This window comes from Nomascus leucogenys, chromosome 17 (assembly GCF_006542625.1).
Source record: "Nomascus leucogenys isolate Asia chromosome 17, Asia_NLE_v1, whole genome shotgun sequence".
Taxonomy (NCBI): domain Eukaryota; kingdom Metazoa; phylum Chordata; class Mammalia; order Primates; family Hylobatidae; genus Nomascus; species Nomascus leucogenys.
The window spans coordinates 19,773,437-19,792,243 of NC_044397.1; the positions used below are offsets into that span (position 1 = coordinate 19,773,437).

General features: G+C 41.2%; 1 protein-coding gene across 1 annotated transcript in view; it reads right to left on the reverse strand.

The window, feature by feature from the left end:
- UPP2 (uridine phosphorylase 2) overlaps positions 1-18,807 on the reverse strand; it is a 139,674-nt gene that overhangs the window by 80,125 nt on the left and 40,742 nt on the right. The window lies entirely within an intron of this gene.

Below are 18,807 nucleotides of genomic sequence, written 5' to 3' on the forward strand. Positions count from 1 at the left end.
GGCCTATAATCTGTCTATGCCCCATTCTCCACATTTGAATTGTAGAAGATAAATTCCTCACACTTTTGAGTAAATTTTGGTAATGTGTGAGACATCCTGTGGCTAAACTGCTTCAAATTCCCTGGAAAACCTAATCTATACCTTCATAAGATTATTTATAAACATGCTAACAATTCTGCCAAAGGTCAAGTAGCTACTGTATGGATAATGATTTACCTAGAAATAAAAGCCCTAACCGTCCTTCCATCCATCCATCCATTTGCTTGTTCTACAAATGGTTATAGAATGGTCCTGAATCCAGCCCTGTACATGGTACTGAGCTAGGCCTGTACAAGATACAAGCAATATGGTACGGGAGTTAGGCATTCAGACATTGGAGTCAGACTGCTTGAAATTGAACTCCGGATAACTATGATCATTTCCAAATTTCAGTTTCCTTATCTAATATACCTGTTCCTTGAGAATTTGGGGTGTACTAAATGAGAAAATGCATATAAAGTGCTTAGCACAGCAGCCAGCACATAATAGAGCACCCAGTGTATGTTAGGTGTTATTATAAAAGTATGTAAAACCCAACCCTTGCCCTCCAGGTTTTGTTAGAGCGGCTGCATCTTTCTTACTTATTCTTCTAAATCAGGGCTTCCCAAAAGGCTATTGTTATTCACCACACACAGTTGACACCCAAGTCTTCTACCAGCTTCTTTTCTCTACACTTGGTGTGAGGGCTTCTACACACCTCCTGCTAGAAATGTGCTCCAGCTTATCTACCGGTTCCAGGGGCACCTCCTTTCTTCTTTTCCCATCCTTTCCCTGTAATGAGATTTGTTGAGGTGATTGAGGAGCCCTGCTTTAAATCAGGGATTGGCATACTACAGCCCTTGGGTCAAATCTGACCCAATGCCTGCTTTTGTAAATAAAGTTTTATTGGAACACAGCCATGTTCATTCTTGTATGTATTGTTTGTAGCTGTCTTCAGACTATAATGGCAGAGTTGAGTCTTGGGACTGAGACATTATGGCCCAACAAACCTCCAATGTTTACTATCTGGGACTTTACAGAAAACGTTTACCAGTTGCTACTCTAGATAATGATGATAAAGATGATGATGACGACAATGACGAAGACAAGCCACTTCTGCCATTTATTGAGCAAAAGGCAATAATATTAACTCTATTCTACAAATAAAGACATTGAAGCCCAAAGATATTAAGTAACCTTATCAAAGTGACAGAGCTAATACATGGCAATGAATATCACTCCTAAGTTTGTTCTCCCAATTCAGTCATTCAATACCCATATAATGAATGGCTACTGTTGGTGTCCAGGGCATTAGCCATTAGGGATAGAATGGTAGGCCTTACTCCAAGGAATAATAACTGAGTCCTTTCTAGGTAAGAGTAACTCTCGATACTGTCCCTGTTTATTGAAAGCTTACCCCAAGTATACTTCTTTCCAGTTTACCTACATCTTGATATCGCCACCATCATACTTTCTACTACAGCTTCATTTGATAGTAGAATAAGTAAGGTACATCTTTTATTCCTTAGGAACATTCCTCACTGTTTATTGGACCTTAGACTCATTTTTGGGTTCCAATTTCTTACCTACTTTTTCCTTCAGGTGCCTTGTTCCCATTATTCCCTTACCTGGAGTTGCCAGCTAAAATACAGGACACCAGTTGAATTTGATTGTCAGATAAACAACAAATTTTTTAGTCTAAGTATGTCCCATATAATATTTGGGACATATGAAGGGTGTTCCCTATTTTTATTTGCTAATTCTGGCAACCCCTACCTAAATATTTGTGTAGCTGGAAGAATTATCCACTGTGGGTAGCAGGGTATTTCCTGGGAAGGCCTCATGGGTTAGGACAGAGAGCATTGGATTTCCCAGCAGAGGATATGTGTGCCAGGCCAGCTGGGCAGCATCCCTGCACAGAATGGGAATAAGAGCCCCCACTCTCAAGGTCTGGTGAAGACTCAGTGAAATGTTGTATATGAATAGCATTGTGTTTGGTGAAGTGTAGTTGTTTTGTGGTGTTGTTGTTGTTGTGTTGTTGTTGTTGTTGAGGTGGAGTCTTGCCCTATTGCCCGGGCTGGAGTGCAGTGGCATGAACTCGGCTGACTGCAACCTCCGCCTCCCGGGTTCAAGCGATTCTCCTGTCTCAGCCTCCTGAGTAGCTGGGATTACAGGTGCCCACCACCACACCCAGCTAATTTTTGTACTTTTAGTAGAGATGGGGTTTTGCTATGTTGGCCAGGCTGGTCTTGAACTCCTGACCTCATGATCTGCCCGCCTTGGCCTCCCAAAGTGCTGGGATTACAGGCATGAGCCACCGCCCCTGACCATGTAGTTGTTATTTATCTTCACTCCAAGTAATATTTGTTCATTCATTTTAGTCATTTCCTCCGGTAGTTCAGATTCTAAAAAACAGATAATCCTCAATATGCCCTCAGCACAGCACTGTCAGATTGTGTCCCTCTAGCCTCTTCTTTTTCCAGGATCTCACTGAAAGATTTAAATGACTATCAAAGTTAATTTAATTATGAAGTATGCAAAATGCTCCTCCCAATTTATAAATTCCACGGGGGAAAAAAAGGAAGTTTGACAGACTGGGTTGTTATAAAATAAAAGATATTATACACACACACACACACACACACACACACACACACACACATATTCCTAGAGTGGCCCTCAATGATCTTTTTTTATTTTTGTGGGTGCATAGTAGATATATTTATTTATATAATGTTTATGTATATATACATATTTATGGGGTACATGTATATATATTTATGGAGTACATGAGATGTTTTGATACAGGCATGCACTGTGAATTAGTCACATCATGGAGAATGGTGTATCCATGCCCTCAAGCATTTATCCTTTGTGTTACAAACAGTCCAATTATACTCTTTTAGTTATTTTTAAATGTCCAATTATTATTGACTATAGTCACCCTGTTATGCTATCAAATAGTAAGTCTTTTTCATCCTTCCTAACTACCTCAGTGCATTTCAATAGTTCATATTCAGTTACATTATCTGCTTTTGAGTTCCACCCTGTTTCAAATTCCATAATCACATTTGACAGCAGCAAATAAAAACTCATTTTTAAAAACTTCCTGGAATAATAGAATTTTTATTTTCTTTGTCCATTCAGTAAATGCCAGATCTATCTTACTCTTTTTTCTTTTTTTGAGACAGGGTCTTGCTATGTTGTCTACGCTGGCCTCGAACTTACAGGCTCAAGGGATCATCCCGCCTCAGCCTCCTAAGTAGCTTGGACTACAGGTGTATATCATCACACCTAGCTAGATCCTTCTTCTTCTAAGGTCTCTTTTAGAAACTGAAATTTGATGGTTATAATTAATGCAATTTTTCATCTCTTACCTTATTAGAGAATAAGGATAAGATAGAGTAGTACATTTAAAAAAAAACTAAATAATCTATGTAAATACATTGGAGCCAAACTTTACTTCTCAGTCTTCACTTAGAGTCTTTGCTTCTGTGCTTTTAGCAAATGGTTGCTAATGCCTCTCACACTTTCTTAAAAATGCAGAAGAGAATGATATGTTACCTGTCTCCAGGAGATGGTCAATGTGGGAATGTGCTCATGGAAAACCTCAGTTCATAAAGGTGTCTGTTTATTTCTCATGAAACTCTTTAGCCAAACACTCTGCTAAATTTCTGTATCAGTAATTAAGCATAAAACATTCCACTTTCTGTTGTTGCCCATGACTCTTAATATTTTGAGAACAAACCAAAGGTAAATAAAATGGAAGGAATCAAGGAGATTAGCCATTAGAAATAAAAAAGTGAATCACCACAGTGAAGAAAAAAAGCTTAAATTCAAGGGGATTTTTATTTCAAATGGTAATGGGGCCTGTTGGTTCAAGTGAAATCACATAAGAGCTATTTTGCTCAAGTCTTTTCCAAGTGAAAAATTGTCAACAGGATTAAAGAAATATATTTGAATTCTAATGTATGATCATAAGAAACTAGTGTAAAACATTTACAAAATTCTTCTCCCTAGGTAATATTCCCCAGTTCACTTTAAAATCCCAAATGAAAGCTGACAGAGTGTTCTACTACAGACTGAGATCTTTTAAAATGGTCTCAGATTCCAAATGCATGAGTCAATTAAAGTGCCTGGCGCTCCTCCTCCCCGCAGAGTGTATTAGTCTGATTGCTGCTGCCTCTTCTCCCCGACCATGATTTCCATGCACCTGTTGTTCACAGTAGAGAAAAAGCTCACTAATGTATTACCCCTAAAATGAAAAGAGGCCGAAAAACCATTCTCTCCTGCTAATAAATGCTGGGCTACAGTAAGCAGATGAAGAAGTTTAAAAAGGAAAACAGGGAAAGAACAATTTAACAAAACCTGATGTCCTCTGGTTTGTACTGCACCTGAAAATCACTTGGAACTTAACCAGTGAGGTTGAAGGAAGAGGCCTGTGGCATGAATGGGAACCTCTTTTGCCGTGCAGGCGCTGTGGTTTTGAACGTGCCACTGACAGATGTACACACCCCTAAATCTCTCTCCATCTGTCACAGAGCCCACCATGACAGATGCATGCCTTTGAAATAAACTACCCATCTCTCATGCTTTGCTTTTGAACTCTATTTCTCTATCTGGATAAGTTAGACATGGATCCAAAGTCAACCATTATTTTAGAACCCAGTACTTTAGTAAGAATCACCTAGTAAGGCCCTAAGGGGACCAAACAAGTAACAATTAAATTGTGATGAGGGGTGGGCAAGCGGAATGTCTGGAACCACCCTGGGGAACTCTAAATTGTCAGGGCTCACACCCACAGCACTGGGTGCCTGGAGCAAGGGAGATGCCACAGTGGAGAAAGGAGAGATGGCCAAAGACACATTGACTCACATCACATTTTTCAAAAGCCTGCTCTGCTTTGCAGGCAGAAGAGCAGGAGTAGAAATTGGGCCGGAGTTCTCCTCTGTCTCTAAACACCCCTCTAGCCCTCATGTGGCTTTCTGCCTTCCTTCTTTCCAAGCCACACAATGGTAGATCCCAGAGAAGAAAGAAGATGGTTAAACATGGAATCAGGCACCTTGTATAGCTAATTTACAATTTTTTAATACTCTTTAAACACTTGTTTAACTTAGAAGAGAGACTGTGCACTACAAAGGGCATAAGCTGAGAGGGAAGATACGTAGGGAATCCTCAGTTTCCTTTGTTGTAGTGGTGGTGGTGTTGTTTGAGACATAGTCTCATTCTGTCGTCCAGGCTGGAGTGCAGTAGTGCAATCACAGCTCACTGCAGCCTCCACTTTTTGGGCTCAAACAATCCTCCCACCTTAGCCTCCCGAGTAGCTGGGACCACAGGTGCATGTCACCATGCCTGGGTAATTTTATTTTTTGGTAGAGATGGGGTGTCACTATTTTGCTCAGGCTGGTTTCAAACTCCTGGGCTCAAGGGATCCTCCCACCTTGGCCTCCCAAAGTGCTGGGATTACAGGCGTGAGCCACCATGTCCACCCTCAGTTTCTTTTATTTTCCTGAGCAACTCAGTTCTTCCAACTGAGCATGGGGGCCCCACTCAGGAAATCAAAACATTCATCTGCCCCTGCCCCAATCCAACTCTCTTGTCCAAGTGTTCCTTCCAGCCACACAGAATGCAATCCATGAGGAGGATTCTTGCAAAAACCTGTGTCCTTTCTCGTCTATGTCTAGTACTGTTTGGTGCCCCTTATAGATTAGGTGCTTGGGGAAATGGCCAGAAACCTCACCCCTTAATCCTTCTCTGGTTGAACGTCTGGCTATGTAATCTCAGATGCCCCCAGCCTTCATTAACCCTCACTGAACTCTCTGCTCAAGACTGCTCACTGTACATACTTCTCTCCTCAGATTTTGAGCTGTGTTGGGAGCAAAAATCCCACAAACAAACAAATATCCTAATAAATCTGAGGTAAGAGAGGCTCCTTCTAGAATTTAGAAAAACCAGTTGGGAAGACTTGTAATCCAACAATTTACAAAGAGCCTGGCATATAGTATATGTTCACCAAGTACTTGTTGAAAGAAAATTAATGAACGAATGAGCCACTGTGGCAATAGGATAAAGGATGATATGCCGTCTTCTATCTGCAACTGTAACTGAAGCTACATTCCTTTACAATTTGGCTCTATCATGATCTGTTTATTAACAATTACAGATACTGATATTGAAGTGCATTTTTTTGACATATGACACTAAGGAGTGGTGCTGGAAAAAAAGACTTTCTGTGCCTTCTTACTTCCACCAGTCTCTTGGTTTGGCCTTGGGTAAACCCATGTGATATTTCTGAGTAGAGAACAATGCCCGGGTTTAAACCGGATGCCAGCTACAAAATCCTCATATCAGCATGCTCCTCTTGCCACTGACACATAAACTGGGAAAAAGGCAGGTTTAAACTCAGCTGATGGTAGACGTGCAAGTAAACCAGTAGCCACCTCTTGTTCCCAACACCCCTGGGGGTATCATGTGGCTTTGCCATCAGCTCATCAGCCTGTGCTCATGCTAAAGTTTACATCACCTAAAATGGGCTTTCCAACTGGTTCCCCTTAAATGAACCTCAATACCCCCGCTGTGTGAACATGTGGAGTTCCTGACAAAGATGTTTATGAGATAGGAAATGCACCACAGGACACCCTGAATTTGCTTTTGGATGGAATGAAACTTAGAACAAATGCAACATGAGATACACATTATAAGCTGACTTCGACTATTAACGGAAACTCTCTTAGATGCACATAGAAAGAACAATGATAGCTGATTTCTCTAATTATAACCCAGAGAGACTGCAAAATTCTGAACGATCTTCTGAATCTTCAAGCATGGTGTGGTTTTAGTTGATCTCTTTTAATATATTTAAATTCTTTGGAAAATCATTCTATTCTATAATGGCAACATCTTATTAACTATAATATCTGAGTAGTTATAAAAATAAAATTCTGCATAAGAAAGAATGGACTGATTCCCTGGTTCCCTATGTAAGGAAAAGAGATGAAACTTACAGAACTCCCTAAGCTTATTTCTGGTAGTAGAAAAACTCAGTCACAATTACATAAGTGGAGAGGTTTATAAGAATTACATAAGTGGAGAGGTTTAAAGGGAAGCAATGTGTTGTCAAGACAGAACATTTTTAATATCTTGGCAAGGCACTTTTCCCGGTTCTCCTTTGGTCATAATGTTAACTACAGGCAAACTAGTGAAGAATTAACTATTAATTTATCTACCTTTAGATGCTTCCTTGGAAGTTCTTTTGTGTGTAGCTCCGTCTCCCTATTTCCTAACCCAAAATTCAAATCTCAATCCATACAACCTGGCACAGAAAAACAACTTGGGACAAGCAGATTCTCTGACTGGGGGAGTCCTTGAAATAATAAATAATGAGCAAGCCAGATACTTAAGAGTAAAAAATGAAGTTGTAGGTTATGATTTAAAGAGCAATTGAGAAGTTGGCTGGGATGTCATGATGGATCATATTCAAGTGAGGGTATGAGGGAGTGGAAACTGTGAGCAAACATACACTCTGGTGATGAGGTTATACATTTATTTAAACTACAATTCCACTATGCAGACAAAATATAGCTTTTTTTTTTTTTTTTTTTTTTTTGAGACGGAGTCTCACTCTGTCGCCCAGGCTGCAGTGCAGTGGCGCAATCTCAGCTCACTGCAAGCTCCGCCTCCCAGGTTCACGCCATTCTCCTGCCTCAGCCTCTCCGAGTAGCTGGGACTACAGGCGCCCGCCACCACGCCCGGCTAATTTTTTGTATTTTTAGTAGAGACGGGTTTCACCGTGGTCTCGATCTCCTGACCTCGTGATCCGCCCACCTCAGCCTCCCAAAGTGCTGGGATTACAAGCGTGAGCCACTGCGCCCGGCCTATAGCTTCTTTATTTGATTTAGAACAGCCTTAATCTTGTTAATGAGCCCCACCCACTGGGTAACAAAAGGAACAAAACAAAAAATGCTTTAGTCTAGTTCTTAGTTTGAAGCAATAATTTTGACATTCTTAGGTATTACTCAAATTTTTAGAATCTTATTTCTTTTTCTTCTCTGTCAATGTGATGTCTGGGGCTATAGGGCAGATTGGAGCTTATATGATCTTGTGGCTTTGAGGGGAAAGAGGCCCAAATGCCATTTAATATTCTTTGTCTCCTCTAGTCTCCACAGCCATGACCTTGAACAGCTGCTCATGGCTGGCCCCGCTGGTACTTGCAGCTACAATTGGCGGCTGGTACCACTTGCAATCTAGCCTCTCGTAGCTTGGGTGGTGGCTAATGGCCTTCCCTGGCTCATGTGGCGTCACTGCACTTTACTGATGCTAATAACCCTTCCTAAAGGGTTGTGTCTCCCATTTGTCTGTCGCAGCATCAAAACACGCTTACCGAGAAATAGAACTCCCCAAACTCTGTTTCCTCTACATTGAATCCACATCACTGGAGCACCAAAAGTCAACCCAAAAACTAAAACATCAGGAAGTTTATCTCACCACATGGCACCTGCAGGTGGACAACTTGATGAAGTTGTCCCAGAGGTGCAGAGGGCAACATGGGAAGTGACTGCCTCCTAGAGTCCCAGGCATGGATTGGAGCAAAATGCTCATGCCACTCCAGTACCCCAAATTACCTGGATGTTCCTAAAGCTGCCCACTGCCCTTGAAGTTTGGCCTTGAGATGGTGTTGGGAGATAAGAGGAAGTTAGTCTTTCCATCTCTGCCTCTCTCCTTTTTCCCACAGTGCTTCAGGCTAGAAAGGGTGGGGTTTTCCTTGTCTTACCTGCATCTTACCATCCTTTCACCATCACTAGTTAAGCCTTGTGACTAAGCCATATTAGATAGAAAGGGTATCATCTCTATACCCCAGGAGGAGTTCTATGGTCTGATTCATCCAAGTTAGTTCCTGAAATTCTAAAAGGGATTTTGAAAATTCCTCCTGTCATCCAAGCCTGGTTTTCAAGCCCATTATTTTCTCACAGGACAAGGGGATTTCATGGCTTAACCTGCAAAGAATATGATTTGAGAGGGAAAAGAAAATACATTCAAGAAAAAGGTGGAAAGGTGGAAAATTGCAAAGAATAGGATTTGAGGGGGAAAAGAAAATACAGTCATTTAACATTCATTTAATATTTGCAAAGTATTCACTCATTACCTATCAAGAATGTACAATATATTTATAAAGGGTAGGGAAATTGTCAGAAGTGAGAGGACTGCCGTTCAGACACATGGGACGGAGTTAAGGCTGTGATTGGTAGGGACTAAAATGAAACAGCAAACATCTTACTAGAGCCATTTAGGTTACAGAGGACTCTCTGGTTACCGTCTCTCTGGAGCCTCCTTTTGTTAGTTTATTTGGCTTTTCCTGTGTTCCCATGCTTGTGTATAAATCTTTAATTACTTGATTTAACTTAAGTGCATTTCTGTTCCTTAAAACCAAAATATCTGATCAAACATAAGCATTCATTTAAGACTTTTATATTCCACGATATATACATTGTGCACACGAGTGTCACTAAATCCCATTTCCTGTTCCCTGTAAATGTAATAGTCTCAGATTCCGGCTGCCACACCCCCAGGTCATCACCATGTCGCCTTAGCTGGCTGACCTGACTCCAGGCTCTCTCTGCGGTTATCCTACCATCCTTGCCCCTTTAGTCTCCCTGAAACTCCACTGTCACTACATCCTCTCCTGCTCCGAGACTTACACATTGCTCTTCACCCTCCTCCCAGTCATTGCAAGTTGGATTTGCCGCAGTGCAGTTTGCAGGTTCTGCCCATTTAAAAGAATCCAATTTTCCACTATGCTCAACCTGCCTGTACTCTAGGCAGGCCGACATCAAAACTGGCCTGCAAAGGGGAACACCCTGTCTGGGCTTGCTCTCTCATTTTCTGCAGTTCCTCAATGATTTTTGCCCCTGTCTACTGCTAGTCTAAATCTAACCCATTTTTCCAAGCTTCCTCAAATCCAACATTTTCTTTACTCTGAGCTGTTAGTTACTCTAGGCCATCCTACTTTAGAGCTTAATTATATTTCATCTTTGTATAATAGGTATCTAAAGCTAATTTTTATTGAGCACCTTTTATGGGCCAAGTGCCTTCCCAGGATAGCTCACTTGATCTACACTCCACCCCTGTGAGGTGGGCACAATGATGTACATATTGGAAATTAGGAAATGGAGCCTTCTGGTGACTAAGTAACTTTCCTAAAGTCATACAGGTGATAAGTGGATGGAACTAAAATTCGCACCATGAAATCAGATTCCAGAGGCTAAACTTGTCATTAATGCTGGCATACTGCCCCCAGAGAATCACTGCTTCCAATTTCAAGTGTCTTCATCTTATCTCCCCAACCAGATGGTAACTATGCTGGCAGCAATACGGGCAAGATCATGAATTCTGTGTTATCTGCATCCTCCTAAGCAGGCACATAAAAGACCCTTGAATGATTATCTCTCCCTGACTGGCCTCTCCCGTTGAATCACCATTATCTCCCATATAGAGCAATATGGTCTTTACATTTGAGGCTTATTCAGATTCTGTTAAGTTTGAATGCTGCACTTCTTCTCTTTCCTCCCATGAATACTCTGTGAGCCCCTGGATGGCTAAGGTGCTGACCGCCAAAGGTAGGAGGCATCTGGATGCTTTCCCAGAGACTCTACTTCTCTCTCTCTCTCTGCCCATCTGCCAGGCTTGACTTCTGATGTCATGAGACCCTGGTCAACCCCTGATGCCCTTTTGCAATGTCGGGATTGCACAATATTCCTAAATCCACCTTCCAGACAAACCAATCCCAAAGGAGTTCATGAGCAGGATTATAGCCTGCAGAAGGTGTTCCCAGGCCAGCTCCCCTGAGGCTGGGCTTTCTGTACAGTGTTGAAAGGAGACCCCTAAGATTTCTCATTGAAATCCTCCCCAGCCCTGTGACTTATTTAGAGAGAAACCAGCTGCCCCAGTGAGAGCAGAGAAATGTCTAGTTTGTGAACAGATTTTAAACATTAGAGCTTATGCCTTCAAAGGGTGGTTTCCCAAGGGGATCTCTCTTCCTGCTCCTAAATGAAAAGCTACAAGCATTTAGGGCTGCCTTAAGATGTGGTGAAATGAGGCTTTGAGACTGTCAACATTTGGCTTTGCTCTTTGCGGAGGGTGTTGGGGAGCTTCACAGGCCCAGGCCTGGCAGGAAAAGGCTCAGCAGGGGCCTCTTTGTTGTGAGAGGACTTGGGGTGGAAATCATTCGTTTCCTCCAAAGGCCTCCTCCCCACCAACAGTGTGGCACCTCCCTTCCTCTCCAGCATCCTCGCTGGCCTCTCCAGTCTCTGCTTCCCCTCTCCCCCGCCAGTGTCCTCCTTGGGAGGAAGAAGAGAACAAAGTACATTCAAAAAGACCTGCATCTCTCTTCCTGTAAGGTCACCCCAAAAAAGTCTCCCCAATATCTTAGAGTGCAAGTTTCTTGTTATACCAAAGTTTGGCTGCAGAAACTAGAAGTAAGTCCATCAGTGATGACAAGATCATTTAAGGATCCCCTTAAAAGCCCTGTTGTTTGTCTAAATTTCTGCCCACAGCTGTCTGTTTAAGAAACCTCACAAAAACACCATGAAATCCTGTTTGTTCTCAACCCTTAATCAGTGCTAATCCAACAGGATAGGAAGGTGGAGCTTGTTTTAAGATGGGGGAAGGGCGGCGTCTGTGATCATGACACACATCAGACACTTCCCCTTCTAGACATGTCAGGGGATGTTATGGCTTATGGGAGGTGCTCAGGAAAAAAATCGAGGGGGGTTGTTCTTCCCTGGCTTGCTTTTATCTTTAATTGTCAACACTCCTGGCCTGCAGAGGATTGAAAAGAAAAAACTGTACAGGCCTAAATCAGTCAGAGTAGCAGGGAAGGGGTGAGATGCTCCACACTCAGGATTTAAGTCTCTTCCTGCAAGTGGGGAACTTTTTTCTGTGCCTGGCCCACCTGTGCCTACTTCAGAATGGTCCTGGACCTGGCCCCTGGTCTGCAAAGAATGAAGTGAGGCAGCATTACTTGACCCCTAACTCACTGAAGAAATGTGTATATATCCAAGGAAATGTGATTCCCGGAAATCCAGATTTATAAAGGTAAGATTAAGTCAGGGATTAGATAGGTTTTTTTATTTCTGTGGGAAACATGAAAGGATGCCTTAAAATGGTGTCTCCCAACCAAGGGCATTTGAAATATGATCTGATTTTAAGAATTTGGTCCCCAATCAAATTATTGGCAATTGAATCATATTCAGTGTGGGGAAGGTGGGAGAGGGAACTCATTTACTCATTAGCTACATCTATGCAATTCCAACATCGGATGGGAAAGCACAAATTCTCAGGACAGAAAAAGATTCACTAATTAATTGATCACTTATGTAATTGGTTCTCATTTAATCATAAGTTTCCACTTATGCTGTTGTCTACCCTCACACATGGCATGAAGATCTTTGTTGGTCGCTCTCATGAGGTCATTAATACAATGCAAATCAAATGCAAATTGATTGCAACAAAGTGAAATTGCATATCCTTCAAAAGATGTAGGCTTTCATCCAACTTGGATGAGGACATAATTTGAGGTTCAAAAGAGAGTGATCTGAACATCAGAGAATTAAAAGAGACTCTTGAGGAAATGAGTGAAGTCCTTTAATATTTTTGCAAAAATGACCCTCTCATGACTGTAGCAAAAGTCAATGTAAAGTAAAGGAGATCTTAAAATTTTGCCAGCAAAGTTAAGCCAAAAAAATCAACATTTAATTCATTTCCTGATTCTAAAATTAGCAATTGATTACAACTCTAACATTCTGGTAAATATAAAATAAATACTAAATTATTTTATACCTTTCATTTTTAAAAATAAAAGTCAATTAATACTTTAAAAATACCATTTATTGTAAAAAAAATGCTTCTTGTTTCAAGTGATTTCTCTTTGAATTTTTAAAGTATCAGCTATGCTTGGATAATGAGGACCATCTGTGGTTCTTTATTATTTCACATATATTATTTCATTTACTGCTCACAGCCACCCTGTTAGGCTGAGCAGTATTAGCACCATTTTTACAGGTAAGAAAATTGAGGCCTTGGGAGGTGATTTGAACAGTATTACAAAGTTAGTAAATATTAGCTTCAATTAGATAGGCAATGCAATTACTCTTATTTTGTAAAGGAGAAAATTCTATCTCTAGTAGGTTCAATGACTAACCCTTGGGCACATGGCTAGTAATATTAGTTACATTCCAACCCAGATCTTCTGTCCCCAGATCAAATCTTATCCTACTATAGCCACCAAATTTATTTACCAATAAAAATAGCCAAGCATGATGTAACCAATGTTTTGAGAGCTAAAGATGTCTAAGGGAACCTCTAGTCTATTCAGAAGGCAGGGTTCTGTTGCAACCTCCATTGAGAGGAAGGGAGGGGTAATCACTCTTAGATTAAAGTGTGTGTTTAATTCATTTTAGATTGAGTTAAATGGGCACTTTAGTCATGAGTACAGCAGGCTATATTCTTCTTCAGTGACCCATTTGCCAAAAGTACCACAGCAATTAAACACTAAGCAAATACATGCATAGGTAAGATAAAAATAGCACTCAGATGTTGAAAACCTAAATTTATCCAGCACATTTAAGCCTAGCATAGCAAGGCATATGTGGTATCTGTTTTTATTAATGGATTTTTATTTCTGGCTTCTTTTCCCCTTTCAGCTTTGGTAATGCTAGATGTATGAACAAAAATCTAGATATCTATCCAGAAATTGGCACTTTAGTACTCATGAGTTGATACAAACAATATAACTAAGGCCATTATAATGTTAAGTGAATTTTCAACAAATAGAGTTAGAAATCCAATTATCTTTCCATAGAAAGCTTTTGTGTGGAGTCATTGTTAAATAAAGGAGGGAAGCCAGTGGGAGAGTTAGAACAGCAATTTCTCCTCTCTACAAAAGGACCTTGGAGAAGTTCATCCTGCACATACATTAATCCATTCATAATGGCCTGCCCACTGCAGTCAGCCCCCAAAGATCATTTTTAACTTCCTTTGCACTTCTGGTTACTGGAGGCTTCCTTTTGGACACAGAGCAGCAAACCAGGAGCCGACAACTTGGGCAAAAAACTAAAAGATGAAACACACAGCCCTGCACACAAGCAAATGGCTTAAAACTAAGTTACAGATGGAAGGCACAGCACCCCTCCCCTGGGGCCTCAGTCTAGGGCCTTTGGAGCTTACTGGAAATGAGAGAAAATGGAAATTCCTTACCTTGGTTCCAATTTGACTAGACTTTGGTCAGCCTTAGATTAGTGCCTCTCAAGCTTTAATAGGTGCGTGAACCAAGTTAGTATCTGAGTTAAAATGCAGATTCTGATTAACAGATTTGGAGTGGGATCTAAGATTCTACATTTCCAGAAAGATGGCAGGTGATTCCCGTGCTATTAGTCCATGAACTTTGAGTAGCAAGAATCAAAACTAACTTAAGCCTTAGTTGGGACACTGAGTCTTATGCTTGACTCTCGGCAATGGCCATTAAAATTATATTCAACAGGGAGCTTAAAGACCCTCTGGCCTTTGACAATTACTAGCTATGTAACCTTGAGCAAGTTGCTTAACTTTTCTGTACCTTGATTTTCGTAAAAGGTTGGCTATAAGGATTAAATGAAATAATGCTTACTACAGTGCCTGATACTTAGCATTTGCTTTGTAAATACAACTGGTTTCACTGCTTCATTTTATAGATGTACAGAAAAGTCATTCTGAGGTGAAGAATCTTGCTCAGTGTGACACAGCTTGCTAGTGCCAGTGGTTGCACAGGAACACAATCTCCTGACTTTTAGTTGAAAGCCCTTTCTACCACCTGTGGGTCTGCTGCTTAGTTAGAGCCCATTACTAATTGAGAAAGCTGACCCAGGGTACACCCAGGCCCCCTTCACTGCCCCAGCGTCAGAAACCCACAGAGCAACTATGGCTTATGTCGCACACCCAAATATTTTTGCTATAGCCGGTACTGACAACACAAGCCTTCTGCCTGCCATTAATTATGAAGATTATCCAGATAATTGATTTAATTGGGAACAGGGAGTATCTCAGTGCAACCAGCCAAAGTGGATTAGATCTCCTCAGTGTGGTGTGGAGATCCCTGCAGCTCTCAAGCGGCAAGCATTTCCTCCATGGGGAAAATTATGGATGCCCTGATGGAACCTGTTGTCTACCCTCTGCATAACACTAGCTTTGGTGACCTGGTCTCCAAGGATAAAATTAAAATTAGTGCCAGGCACATACAACCCCTTCTTCTTCCCTGCCATCTTTATAGAAACCCTTAATAGAGTTCTAATGCCTACACTTGACAATGATGTCTTTCGGGAGGTCAGGAAGCAGAGAGAGTAAAAACAATTTCTCTCCCAATGTGGTTTTGCAAATGGGCATTATCCACAGGCTGTTCCAGCTCAAGGGTGAAGAGTAGCACAAACTCTTTTCTTTCTCTGCAATAAAAAGAATGAAATTACTTCTTTCTACAGCAGTGCTAAGATATGAATAACTGAACTGGAAAAAAATATTAGCTGTCTGTCTACTGTTGCTGCATAATACAAAATATATATCATTCCAGCATCTGCGCAGTGAAAAATTACAAGAACACTAGCAAACATGTGCTACAAAATATCTTTGCTTTGCTTGTCCTCATTATTGGTGCAATCAAAATGGGGTTATCAATCTGGTTCTTTGAAATCAACTATTTTAGTATCCATTTATTCTAAAGACACAACACTTTTAACAAATCAGCTTCACATCACTTTAACCTCTGTGGAATATTTTCTTTTCTATTTCTCCATGTATTAAAGCCATTTAAAACATCTGGTAGACTGAAAGCCCAGGAAAGAGAAACCACCTGAATAAAATATAAAAAGCAGTGTTGTTGATACAAATACTAAATTATGCGTTCTGACATTCTTAAACTTGGGAAACTGAAAATAAGATGGTTCTGGAGACTGATGATGGAATATAGAGCCTTTGTCTTTTAGGCGACTGTTGACATTCTAATCAGAGCAGAAATGGGAAAACAACGCAGCAGAAATGCTTCTACCCATTGAGGATACATTCTGCCTTAGTTTCTTTCTAAGGGCCCATGAACCTGCCACCATAAATCAAAACTATCTAAAATGTTGCTGTACATGCTTTGACAACATTCACTGTTTGATGGGATCAGATATTGCCTCATTCCCTGTTATGGATTGAATTGTATCTCCTCCCCCCAAAAAATGCAAAAATATTAACCCCCAGTACCTCAGAATTGAACTTATTTGGAAATAGGGTCGTTGCAGATGTAATTAAATTAAGATGAGGTCATACTTGAGTAGGGTGGATCCTTTATTCTATGTGACTGGTGTCCTTATAAAAGAGATGGTCATGTGAAGACAGGCACACACACAGAACACCATGGAAGATGGAGTAGAGATTGGAGTGATGCCTGTACAAGCCAAGGAGTCCCCGTGACTGCTGGCGTCACCAGAAGCTGAAGAGAGGCATGGAACAGACTCTCCCTCGAAGCCCTCAGAAGGAATCAACCCTGCTGACACTTGGATTTTGGACTTCTAGCCTTTAGAACAATCAGAGAATACATTTCTGTCATTTTAAGCTATCCAGTTTGTGCTACTTTATTACAATAGCCCTAGGAAACAAATATATCCCCCAAAAGGATTTTTTTCTTTTTTTCTTTTCTTTTTTTTTGAGACAGAGTCTCACACTGTTGCCCAGGCTGGAGTGCAGTGGCACAATCTCGGCTCACTGCAACCTCCGCCTCCCAGGTTCACGTGATTCTCCTGCCTCAGCCTCCCGAGTACCTGGGATTACAGATGCCCGCCACCACACCCAGCTAATTTTTTTGTGTTTTTAGTAGAGATGGGGTTTCACTACGTTGGCCAGACTGGTCTCAAACTCCTGACCTCGTTATTCGCCCACCTTAGCCTCCCAAAGTGCTGGGATTACAGGCGTGAGCCACCACACACAGCCAAGGATTTTTACATTTCTATCCTTTATGTCAAGTCAGAGCCTGCTTAGCCCTCTGAGATAGGAATGAACCTGAGATTCCAAAAAATAAGTGAACTTGAAGACAGGAAACTTTCCCAGCCCCATACAGACTTTCTACTGAGCCGGTGTTTTGTTGGAGATGTGTCACTTTCTTTTAAGGAACATACAGAAGACTTTGGGGTCTCCGTGACTGTGTGTCTGGTACCCTTCAGTGTGAAGCAAAACACATTTGGAAGTGTGAAATTTTGACTGTGCCCTCTTTCGACTGTTCACCATTCTTTGATTTATTCAATGAATATTTATCTTCTGCCCACAGGGACAGAAAACTGACGTGTTGAGAACTTAAAAGTAACTGGTCTTATCTTCACCTGCCTTTCCATAAACATTTATATTCATAGCATCAGTGTCACAATCTATCATTGATTGATTTTGAAGTTGTGTGTTTCTCAGAGCCTTACTTACACCAGCTTATGAACAGATAAGAGCTAGCAAAATTTCTGCTAAGAGTCTGTACATAAAATGGCACCACTGGCTATAGTTTATGCTGGAAAATAGCTTTCATCTTTCATGGCACACAATAGGCCCACACTAATGGCCTGGTGATGAATGCTGATGCCGAGAGCTCTGTATTGAGGTCAATTACAAGACCACGCCTGGACTCCACAGGAACTGTGCTGGGAGGCATCAACGATATCTCCACCAAGCGCTGGGGGGTACAGTCGTAGTGAAGGAGCTGAGTATTTGCCCACCCTGCTTTTCAGGTTCAAGTGAAAAGACTTTGAAATTATATCTTAAAAAAAGAAAATTGTGAAACATAAAATATAACTTTAATAACAGAATGTGTGACACTATGAATCTTGGAGAATGGCTTAAGAAACTCAGCAAGCATTTTTTTCTAGCTCTTCTCTAATGATAATGTATCTAATTTTACAGATTAAAGAAGTAAAGTTGAGTATTTTGCTTTTTAAATCATCACTGCTACTTTCCAAGCTTGTGAGCTTGAGTTCTTTTAGGATCTACAGTCACGACCCTTCTACTGCCCAAGAGACTTACATGTCAGAGGAGCAACAACATCTCCAGGAGCTTGGTAAATTTTGGCCAACTATTTGACACAATCCTTGTCTGTTGGAAAACATTAATGTACGTTTAAGGTGAAAATCAACTTCCTAGAAATCCCCTATTCAAGTAGCTTGTGTTTAACAGAGGAAGACTGGCTTCAACCCTTATGTATTTGAACAACTGCTTACAATGTAAAATAAGAACATCTCCGGACCAGTCAATCCCGTCCCTGCAGAATTACGTGCTGATTTTTATATAGTGTTAAACAGTCTGGCAGATCTAGTGTCATCAATGTATGAATTAGTTTCGCATCTCTGGCTGTAAGAAACTGATAACACCCATAAAGCAATTCCCACGTAGACTCCGATTGGCCAGCCCAGGTTACAAGCCCATGCCGCAGTAGTAGGGTATGGTGCCCTATTAATAACCCATCAAGATTCTGTAAAATGGAGGAGGAGTTCCTTTGATTGTATCCAGCACAATAGGAATGGGATAATATGCTGATCAATGACAGACTATCAGAGCTCACTTCAATATTCTGATCCTTGGCCGGGCGCGGTGGCTCATGCCTGTAATCCCAGCACTTTGGGAGGCCAAGCAGGTGGATTATGAGGTCAGGAGTTCGAGACCAGCCTGACCAACGTGGTGAAACCCCGTATCCACTAAAAATACGAAAATTAGCCGGGCGTGGTGGTGCATGCCTGTTATCCCAGCTACTCA